The following is a 12,368-nucleotide window of genomic DNA, read 5'->3' on the forward strand; positions in this document are numbered from 1 at the left end:
AGTGAATCGTCGTAGGAGGGCCTTAATGAATCCCACATCTATGACATGGAACAAAGAAAATGATTTTGCGGAGGTGAAAACGATCTGATGATACAAGGTTCAGGGTGGTGGTCATGAAAAATGGAGAGTGAAGGTATTGCAGCGGCTGAGACATTGGCTAGGTTGGTGAATTCTCTGAGCGACTTCTCTTGAACATACTGGCGACACTGAAATGGATTGGTAGCGTTAACCCCAAGGTGGATGGCACGGTGGACCAATGGTCATATGACCAGTGAATGGAATAACCCAACCCGACTCAATCATGGTGATGGAGTGAAAGTGTCATGTTCAAGAGCGACCTGCTACCAATGAAGCTATTCAAGTTTTCTTCCCTTTTTCCCCAGTCATTGCTGACTAGTACCTCTTTATTTTTGTCAAGCTTGAGGAGGATAACATATGCTTGTTCTATAATTTTCCCTTCGGGCAAACCCATTGCTATGTTTTAACGAGCCTAGCGACAGTGAAACTCGATCTTGTTCGCATGGACAAGTTTGTTGCTATTGTTTTAATGAGTTTAACGACAAAGATAACTCAGTCCTTTTCAATTTTAGAGAGTCTAAAAAGGGACGTAAAGGCAACTCCAGTGGTCCTTTTTCGTAATGTAATCCCTTAAGTCTGAAAAAGTGTAAAATAATACGAAAGGGATGACTTTTCGATAGTTTTAATGAGCCGAATAAGACAAGCATTCGATATTTTTGTGTAATAATCCCTCAGGTCCAAAAAGATTAAAATCTAGAGGAGGGATAACACTTGGTCACTTTTAACGAGCTGGAGAGGCCAATTGCTACGCAATCTTTTCATATTTTATGAGTCAGATGAAAAGAGCTTGAAAGAGACTCCTTTTTTGAGGAACGAGTGATGTTTTTGGATAGCAAATGGTTCCAGGAAAGGCTTGGAACTTTCCAATCACGACAGTGGAAAGAGGGTGGCTAATAAAATCACTCATCGCAGCTGTTCCTCAAAAGGGTAAACAATCAAATGGAGGCATATGATTAGCTAAAAAAGAGTGGAGGTGATGGTAAGAACACGACCAAGGTTCAAAAGCTGATAGTCATGCGAATGGTTATTTAACGAAGGTGGGGTTCATTTTTTAATGAGCTTGAACTCTATGGAAACATTTTATCATTGCTAGGTTTATTTTTTGTTGAGCTTGAACTTTGTGTAAAACTGCTCATGAGGAGGTTTATTTTTTAATGAGATTGAACTTTGTGTAAAACTGCTCGTGATAATAGTTAAAGATATTCACTTCACCATTACCACTATGTTCTTTTGACGGTCATGTTGCCTGTTCATTTACTCCATCAAATTGATTAGAAATGTGAATACATGCTTGAAAAATGAATTAGACAACCATATTTTACTCAAACTACATAAATAGTAACATAAAAATAGTTTTTACCTCTCATTTTTACCATTTCATTCAAATTTTGGATTCTTGGAGCTCTGGAGGAGATTTTCCCCTTGATTTTCACCAGCTGATTCCGGGAGATTTTGTGGACTATTTTCAGCACCGTCTAGACCATGTAGGAGCTAACCCTGAGCTCTTCAATTGCACTCTTTCCTTTTCTGATTTTGAGCATGCTTTCTTGTTCTCGTGGGCCTCTGGGGTTTGAATAATTCATTTTCTCCCCATCGCACCCAATGTATATCGAAAGGTGCGATGCATACTAAGTTGGCCATTGGCTAGTTAGGATGCATCTCACCCAGTACACAACTGAGGTGCGATGGGCACAAAAGGGCAAGTTTATGCACTATTTTTCATGGAAAATTTTGCCTGTTTTTGCTTGAATCAGGATCCTAATTTTTCTCTTATTTGTTTTTCAGAGATTCATTGGATCAAGATGGTCATTACATGGCATGAACGTGAGCATGAGGAAGAGGACATGGTTACTTTACATGATCCGGGTATGGTGACTGCTTTGCGGAACTATGGTTTGCTCAAATTCTTCGCATATCCAGCATGAGGCAACAAATCAATTTGTTGCAATATTTTCTCATTGCATGGGATCCTATCAACCAAGTGTTCCAGATTTTAGGTAAATCCATCCCTTTGACAATTGAGCATATCTACTTCTTGACTAGTTTATCGAGGCGTGGTGCCCCTCTCTCATTATCAGGATCCGCCCGTGGAGGTGAATCTGTGAGGGATTATATTCACCAATTCTATAGAGATGGATCTTAGCCGAGCAAGGATGACAATATCAGTATTCGTGATGTCACTAGCCGGTCCTTGAGGACTATCTTATTCACCTTTACTAGATTGGCTGGTAGTGTGGCTCTTCATTTGGCCAACAAGTCCTATATGCAGTATGCTCTGGAATGCCTTGAACCAAAGGTATTCAATTGGTGTGATGCAGTACTTCCGGTTATAAAAGAACAGCTCACCAAGGTGAAGAATGGAAGATCTAAGAACTTTGGTTATGGTTCTATTCTCACTGCCTTCGCCTTGGAGAAGATCCCACTGACGCAGCCACATTACATTTCACTTGGACCATCAGTACCAACGGAACCACGGATGTAGAGATGGGTCGATCTTATGGCCAGACATGCTGGCCAGTCACAGATTTCATTCTTTGATTCCTTCTTTGAGTGGTTCGACAGTCAAGAGATGGTCTTTTCTGAGTATCCATATGCTGGGATGGATTTCTGGGGTGACCCAGATTTGGTGTTGTTGGTCGGCGAGCAATGGGGTGTTATAGGTAAATGTTCTGACCATATCCCTGTTTATTGTTTTTATAATGTTCTTATGTATTTTAATGCTATCAAGACTAATCAAACTCATATATTCATGCAGATATTGGACCCGTGTGACCAACAGTGCACTTGAGGGTAGCAGCTGCCATTCCAGTAGGAGAGGTTGTAGGGAGGGTTTTCCTCTGCAATCTAGACATAGCCGAGACCCTTGCAGTATTGCAGGATCATATTGAGGGTCTCACCCTTGGTATCCACAATGTGAGGACTGACGAGTTACCTTTGAGATTATAGCACCATATTATTAGCGTGCCGAGTCAATGGACTAGGCTCTTACGTATGATCACACAGGCGGTGACTTTTTATCACTAGCACCATTAGTCTAGGGTGATTTTCTGCATTTTTTGAGTTTTTGGGTCATGTGACCAATTTTGTCTTAGACACAGAACAATTTGATAAACTATAAACAGTTATATATATTTTTGATTTTCGGAGCTTTATTTTGGTTAAGTTATATGATCCTGATGCAAATGTTGATTGAAATGCTTTCTTTTATAAATGCTGCAAATGTCTATCTAACACATAATTTGCTAATGAATCAGTTAATGTGTTTAAGATTCTGGAAATGTGTTGATATTGAATAGAATCAAACTGCCTTTCCAAAATCCTGACCCTTAGGAACATACGATAGATAGCTGGATTCTGAATAGAATATATGCGAGTAATCTGTAGGATGACAAGTTGTGAGTCTAGCCTGACAAAAAGTCAGCATATGCCACGTGCGATGGCATCAGAGAGAAGTTCTATCAATGTGCTATACTCAGTGATGTTGTTCGTTGATCGACCAATACATACTCCTTTGAAACTCACTAACTCGCTGCTTGGATCAAAAATGGCCCAGGCCGCAGAAGATAGGTTCCGCATACTACGACTAGCTCTGTCGGCATATCCAATGAATGATTCCAATAGGTTCGACATCTGTAACAAATGCAAAAGATGGATTACCTAACCAAAATGATCACTCTTGACGAAAACAAAAATGTAACAAAAGCATATGAAGAGGTCACTACACTTAGTCAAGCATAGTAACGCTTAAGGTACAACCCATTTCGGGGTTGTGCTAGTGGAATTCCATTGTAATCTACTAGCTCGTAGGCTCCTTTTGTTAACACTCATTTAACAATGTAAGGACCCATCCACAAAGATTTGAACTTACCTGCTCCCAATTTATCGGATTCTTGATCATAAAGCAAGACCAGGTCACCTTCTGAGAAGACACGGGGTTTGACATTTCTGTCAAACTGTGTGTTAACTCGTTTCTTATGGGCTTCACTAGCCAAGGTGGCGTCACAATGGGTTTTGTCCAATTGGATTAGTTCCACGAAATGAGCTTCTTCCTCTGAAGTTCTAGGGAGAAGGTCAATTACAAGCTTGAGAGATGAAATCTCACATTGAATCGGTAAGACAGCTTCCAGGCCATACACCAGCTGAAAGGGTGTAAACCCAGTCACATTTCTTACCAAGGTTTTATATGCCTACAAGGCTGAGTACAAGATTAGGTGCCAACTCCGTTTGTGGACTCCGATCATCCTTTGCAGCATACGCTTTAGGACTTTGTTGATGGCCTCAACTTATCTGTTAGCTTGCAGATAATACGGAGTAGAACTGTCATGGGACAATCCTAATTTGGTAGCCAATTCAACCATCATGTGAATGCGAAAATGCGATCCATGATCTGTGACTATACCCTGTGGAACACCGAACCTAGAGACTATATGATTGAAAAAGAAAAGAGCAGTCATTTCGCTGTTGTTGTTTAATGTAGGCATCACCTTGGCCCATTTTGTAAAATAGTCAACTACGACTATGATATACCCATGCCTCCCAGTCGAGCTGGGGTTACATGTCATGAAATCTATGCCCCATTTGGTGAATGGCCCAATAGTAACTACTGGTTGCAAAGGTGCCAGTGGTATTCTAGTTTTACAGTCAAAGATTTTACAAGCATGGCAACTTCTAACTGCAGTTATGCAATCTTTGAACATTATTGGCCAAAGCCTGCTCATAAGATCTTTTGTGCCATGGCATAACCAGATTGATGCCCCCCACACGCGCCTGAATGAAAATCATTCAGGACTTTTTCGGCCTCCTCATGGGTGAGGCACCTTCGCAGAATTGTATCGATACCATGATGGTCAAGCGTATCACTGACGATCATGTAGTCTTTTGCTTGGTATCGAGTACGTCATTGTTCAGAGCGAGAGGTATTAGGCCTGTATGTTTGGGTTTGGAGATAGATGATTATATCTCCATACCACGGATCACTTGATGATATCAACAACAAATATTCATCCACGATTGTTTCTTTGGATGTTGAATCGTTGGATGATGATGGGAAATCACATAATAACTCCGCGAAAACTAGAGATTTCTTTGATTTGGATTTTACGAATTCCAAATCAAAATCTTGCAAAATAGCTATCCATTTTGAATATTTGCCCCCAAGTAGCTAATGCGATAGAATGTATGTCATTGGGTTGTAATTTGATAAAATAATAGTTTTGCGAAAGAGGATATAGTGTTGAAATCTTTGTACTGCTTGAACAGCTGCAATAGCCAACTTTTCAACATAGGAGTATTTTCTTTCTGTATCATTTAAGTTTCAGCTTAAATAATAGATAGGATGTTCGACTCCATTTTCTTCTTGAACTAAAACCATTGCGATGGTTGTATCTGCTGCAGCTAGATACAGGTTAAAGTCCTTTTGATAATTAGGAGCGTACATTAATGGCGCTTTTATTAGGGATTCCTTTAGAGCATCAAAGGAAGCTTGCACAACTTGATCCCAGTTGAAGGGTACTTCTTTTTTCAAAAGACGTGTATAACCTTTAGCAAGTTCAGCGTAATTTGGAATGAACCTCCTTAGAAAGTTCGCTTTCCCTTAGAGTTTCTGAGTCTGAAGCAAATTTGAAGGTGGAGGCATATCGATGATTGCCTGAATCTTACATGGGTCGAGTCGAATTCCATCCTTAGAAACTATGAAGCCAAGTAAATGACCAGAATCGACACAAAACACACACTTGTGTGGATTTAGTCGTATCTTGTAGTGTCAGCAACATAGAAATATAACTCTCAAATGCCATGGATGATCAGTCCGCTTTCGCGAATGAGCCGGAAGATCGTTGAGATATGGTTGAATGATGTTTTTGATGTCATGGAAGGCATAATTCATAGCCCTCTGAAAAGTTGCCCCCTTGTTCTTTAAACTGAAAGGTCATTTTCGATAGGCGAATGTGCCCCACAGACACATAAATGCAGTCTTTGACTGGTTTTGTGGGTGGATATTTATTTGATTACAGCCAAAAAATCCATCCATAAATGAAAAGATTTCGCATCCGGCACATTCATCAATTATCTAGTCGATGAAGGGTGTAGGGTAGTTATCCTTTGGACAAGCTTGATTTACATCCCTGTAATCAACACACACTCTAATCATTCCTTGCTTTTTCTTCATAGGAACAATATCCAATACCTAATCAATTAGAGGAACTAGGTAAATGAAACCAGCATGTAAAAGTTTTTCAACTTCTGCCTTGATGGTAGCGGCTTTATTCGGGTGCACTTGCCAAAGCCGTTGTCATACCGTTTTAACATCTGGATACATCTTGGTTTTGTGTTCAACTACACTCGAGTCAAAGCTTGGCATTTCTTCGTATGACCATGCAAAGACATCTCTGAATTCGCAAAAGAGAGTGCAATATATTTCCAGTTTTGAAGAAGAACAAGATTTTGTAGGTTTTAACCCTGTACAGAAATTACCTGCATACGAATTCTTAAACAGGGAAAATAAACAATGCGAGAGCATAACACATAAAACACATATGCACAGAGATTTTCCCCTGGATCCCAAAACTGGGACTACTAGCTTGATTTTCCATTATGTTCCTTTCAATGTTACAATACATATTTATACATGCCGAAGCATCCAATACCATGGACCGAAATCCATCGCATCCAATACCATGGACCGAAAACCATCACGTCCAATACCATGGACAGAAAACCATCGCGTCCAAAAATCATGTGCGAAAATCATGCACAGAACCATAGGTGGGTCCGCCCAACCTAACATAGGGTCCAAAACCAAAATTTTCCGGGGCGCTGCCCCGGACCCCATAAAGTGGGGTTACGGGTGCCCTTCAAACCCCCTATTAACTATGTGGAAAGAATATAACACAACCCAACAATCTCCCACTTGTTGTTTTCTTTCCACAGGGGGCCACAGGAGAGCTTAGTCATTTTTCCAGCCCTGAGATGCCCATTGCTTCTCTACACCAAGAGAACTTCTCAGAGATCACAGATTTTGTCAATGCATCTGTAGTATTCTTCAAAGTGTCCACCTTTACCAGCAACACCTTTCTGTCTTCTATCATATCTCTCACAAAGTGATACTGAACATCAATGTGCTTTGTCTTTGAATGATAAGCAGGGTTCTTTGCCAAGAAAATTGCACTTTGGCTGTCACAGTCTATTCTTATAGCTCCCTATACTAACCCCATACTTGAACACAATCTCTGCAACCAAACTGCTTCCTTGCTTGCATGAGTGACTGCCATGTATTCTGCCTCTGTAGTTGATAGTGCCACTACAGATTGTTTCTTACTCATCCAACTGACTGCACCTCCAATAAGGTTAAACACATACCCACTTGTAGATCTTCTCTGATCTAGATCTCCAACCCAGTCTGCATTAACAAAGCCATGAATATCCAACACTCTGTCCAATCCTGGTCTTCCTTGGTAGCACAAACCATAATCACTAGTGCCACACAAATACCTGAAAACCCGCTTCACTGTTGTCCAGTGCTCCTTCCCAAGTTTTGACATAAACCTGCTCAATACTCCCACTACATGTGAAATGTTTGGTCTAGTATAGACCATTGCATACATCAGGCTACCCACTGCACTTGCATATGGAACATGGGACATGTCCTCTTCCTCTTCTTGTGTCTTGGGACACTGTTTAGTAGATAACCTCACACCTACAGGAATAGGAACCTTCACCGGTTTACTATCTTACATATTAAACCTCTGCAGTATTGTCTCGACATACTTCCTCTGGTTTAACCAGAGCTTCCTCTTTGCCCGATCTCTTTTAATTTCCATGCCCAAAATATAGTTTGCAGCACCAAGATCTTTCATGTCGAATTTGGAGGACAATTGGGTCTTCAAATCCTGGATAATTTCTTTGTCATTTCCAACCAGCAATATATCATCCACATACAAGACCAGATAAATAACACGGTCACCAATTAATTTAAAATACACACAATGATCTGCTTTGCTTCTGGTGAAGCCAAGTCCCCGTATAAATGTATTAGATTTCTGATACCACATCCTTGGTGACTATTTTAACCCATACAGAGACTTCTTTAACTTGCATACCAGTTCTTTCTTACCGTTCACCACAAAGCCTTCAGGTTGCTTCATGTAGATTTCCTCTTCCAAATCCCCGTGAAGAAATGTTGTCTTCACATCCATATGTTCTACCTCAAAATCAAAAGTAGCAACAACAGATAAAAGTAATCTAATAGAAGTTACCTTGGCAACAGGAAAAAAAATATCACCAAAATCAATTCCCGGCACCTGGGAATAACCTTTTGCTACCAACCGAGCTTTGTATTTCTCCACCTTTCCGTCTGCATTTGTCTTCTTCTTGAACACCCATTTGCTGACAATGGGTTTCCTTCTAGCCGGCAACTCCACTAGATCCCAAGCTTCATTTTTGTGCAAAGATGCCATTTCATCAGCCATGGCCTCTTTCCAGAGTTTTCCATCCTCTGAATCCACTGCTTCCTTCATAGTTCTAGGTTCATCATCAGTAACAGACAAAGCAAAATTTGAACAGAAAGCAGATGGACTATACCTTTCTGGTTGCCTTCTTTCTCGAACTGATCTTCTCACAGCCAAAGTTTGTGGCTCTTCATCTTCTGATTCCTCCTCTGCTACAGAGTCTGATTCTTCCTCCTTTAGTTCAAACTCTATCTTCACAGGTTCCTTTGGTTGGACTTCATGTTTAATAACATCTTTCACCTCTCTGAACACCACATCTCGACTGTACACAACCTTCCATGTGACTGGGTTCCAAAGCTTATAACCCTTTAAACCATCTTTATACCCAATAAAGATGCACTTTTCAGATTTAATATCCAACTTGGTTCGTTTCTCCTTTGGAACATGTACATATGCATCACATCCAAAGACCCTCAGATGTGAAAGAGAGGGTTTCTTACCAGTCCATACTTCTTGTGGAGTCTTATCCTCCAACGCTGATGAAGGTGACCTGTTGACTAGGTAACATGCAGTATCCACCGCCTCTGCCCAGAATTCTTGTCCTAACCCGGCACCACTGAGCATGCTTCTTGCCCTTTCCATCAACGTCTTGTTCATTCTTTCTGCGACTCCATTTTGCTGAGGTGTATATGGAGTAGTCTTCTGCTGTGCTATACCACACTTCTTACAGAATTCTTCAAATTCCTTGCTACAAAACTCTCCACCATTATCCGTCCTCAGCACCTTTATCTTCTTCTCTGTCTGATTTTCCACCAAAGCCTTAAATTCTTGAAATCTGTCAAAGATTTCAGATTTCTTCTTAAGGAAATATATCCATGTATTCCTTGAGAAGTCATCTATAAATGATACATAATACATAGACTTACCCAGTGATGGAACCTTCACAGGTCCAAACACATCACTGTGCACAAGCTCTAATATCTGTTTCGTCCTCTTACCACCAGAGGGGAAACTCACCTGATTCTGCTTCCCATATACACAGTTTTCACAAAAATCAAAATCCAGAGAGCTATTATTCATACCTTCTACCATACCTTTACCATGAAGTTTTCAAAGGCCCTTCTCTCCAATATTTCCAAGCCTTTGATGCCACAACATGGTCTTCTCTCCAGAGACCACTAGATTTTCTAGTCCATTTTCAGGAACCATAGAACTATTGCACCCATCAACAACTGTGCTACCTTGTAGCTTGTACAGAGTCCCAATCTGAACTCCTCGCATCAATATCAGTGCTCCTTGAACCATCTTGCAGGTATCTTTCTTGAACACTGTCTTTACACCTGCATCATCCAACTTGCTTACAGAAATCAGATTTCTAGCCAATGCAGGAATATGCAGAACACCCGGAAGTGTTCTAACCCTTCCACCTTGCAACTTCAACTTTACATTTCCGCGACCAATGATTCTAGCCTTCCTATCATCTCCTAAGAAGACATCACCACCATCGTATTTCTCATGCTCGCAGAACCACTCTCTATGGGGAGTGAAGTGAAAGGATGCACCTGAGTCAATCAACCGTGCCTCATGATCTACATGTGTACTTGAAGAAGCCAAGTACACATCCCCACCTTCATCTGAGGTGGTTTTCGCCTCTACAGAAGGAGCATCATCAGATCCCTTTCCTTTATCAGGAGCTTTAGATTTACAATCCCTTCTGAAGTGCCCTTCCTTTCCGCATTTCCAGCACACCACCTTTATAGGCTTTCCTGGAGATTTAGATCTCCCTCTAGATTTAGATCTCCCACTCGATGACTTATTTTTGTTTCTGTTCTGGGACTGTCCTCGTACAGACAAGGCATCACCATTCTGGTTGTCCATATTTTTCCATCTCATCTCATCCGTCAGCAAAGCTGAGACTATTTCATCAAACTGCAAAGCAGTTGCATTGCTACCTATTGCAATAACCAGACTATCCCACGAATATGGTAGAGAACACAACAGACTGATACACTTATCTTCATCTGAAATTTTAATATCAACAGATGATAACTGACTTACCACAGTATTAAATGCATTCAGATGCTCTATCACCGAGTCTCCATCTTTCATCCTCAGGTTATACAGCTTTTTCCGCAGGAACAGTTTATTCACCAGAGACTTAGATTGGTAAAAAGTCCCTAACTTGTCCAACAAAGCCTTCGCCATAGCTTCCCCTGATACATTCAGCAATACTGAATCTGAGACACACAATCGTATTGTGCTCTTTGCCTTCCGATCCAACTTCTTCCATTCTTCATCGGTCACTCCCATTGGTTTAGTACCCAGATCTACCGAAATCCACTGATCTTTATCCACCAACAGATCCTCCATCTTGAGTTTCCACAACTCAAAACTCTGACCATTGAACTTCTCAGTCTCTATCTTTCCACTGCTCGCCATCTTCTTTCACCACAAGAATCGATCTCGCAGATATCCCACTGAACAGGGTTTACCACAGGCCTAAGCGAAACCCCTCAGCAACAAAGGCATCCACTTGAAGCTAAAACAACTCTAATACCAAATGTAGGTTTTTAACCATGTACAGAAATTACCTGCATACGAATTCATAAACAAAGAAAATAAACAATGTGAGAGCATAACACATAAAACACATATGCACAGAGATTTTCCCCGGGATCCCAAAACCGGGACTACTAGCTTGATTTTTCATTATGTTCCTTTTAATGTTACAATACATATTTATACATGCCGAAGCATCCAATACCATGGACCGAAATCCATCGCGTCCAATACCATGGACCAAAAACCATCGCGTCTAATACCATGGACAAAAAACCATCGTGTCCAAAAATCATGTGCGAACATCATGCACAGAACCATAGGTGGGTCCGCCCAACCTAACATAGGGTCCAAAACCAAAATTTTTTGGGGCGCTGCCCCGGACCCCATAAAGTGGGGTTACGGGTGCCCTTCAAACCCCCGATTAACTATGTGGAAAGAATATAACACAACCCAACAGATTTGTCAACATGAATATTCTCTACAACATTAGGTTTGATCGAGATATTTATGGCAATAGTTTCTTCAATATTGGATAGATTTCACTTGGAATCCACCGTGTTTACAGTATTTGATAGAAAATCAAAAACTGAAGGATGATTAAGGCCATTGGAATAATCTTCGTTGTAATCCGGAAGATGGAAACGATGGTGGTAATCTTCCCATGGTGCCTCTTCTATCATCATCGATTGAATAATTCCTTTTGTCTGTAGAATGTACATGTGACCAAGGATCTGAAGAGGTGCCATATCCCTTTGTCCTATCCACCAAAACACTTGATGAGCATTGATTTGGGTTTGCCACCCAGGCTGAGAAAATTGATTGCTACAAAATCTCTATTAGGCTTGGAGGCAAAACCTATTGATGATCCATTCTAACAAAATGTTTGGAAATCTTCTAAATGGAAGATATCATATTGTAGGTTCCTACTGTTATCACTTTTGCCAGATTATTCGGAGGCAGTAGGGAAAGGGTACCCATCAAGGTAGGGTCTTTTAGTAGGCCTACTCCGACATTTTGGAGCGAATGAGAGCTTCCATGGATCATTGTAATGCTTCATGTAACTTGTGAACTGTTGGGGAGAAAGGTTTGTTGATCAATGATTATAATTCCTCCTTGGAAAGGAAATGCAATCTTCCTAAAGTAAGTTGATACAACAGTAGCCATGGCATAAATCCAGGGCCTTCCTAGTCAGATATTGTAATTGAGGTTTCCATCGATAACTTCAATGTCAATTTCTATTGTTATTCCCCCCAGTTCAACTTGTAAGTTACTTAAAATACCGTA

This window comes from Pinus tabuliformis, chromosome 2_2 (assembly GCF_031772625.1).
Source record: "Pinus tabuliformis cultivar Carrire ecotype Pingquan chromosome 2_2, CPIR1, whole genome shotgun sequence".
NCBI lineage: Eukaryota > Viridiplantae > Streptophyta > Pinopsida > Pinales > Pinaceae > Pinus > Pinus tabuliformis.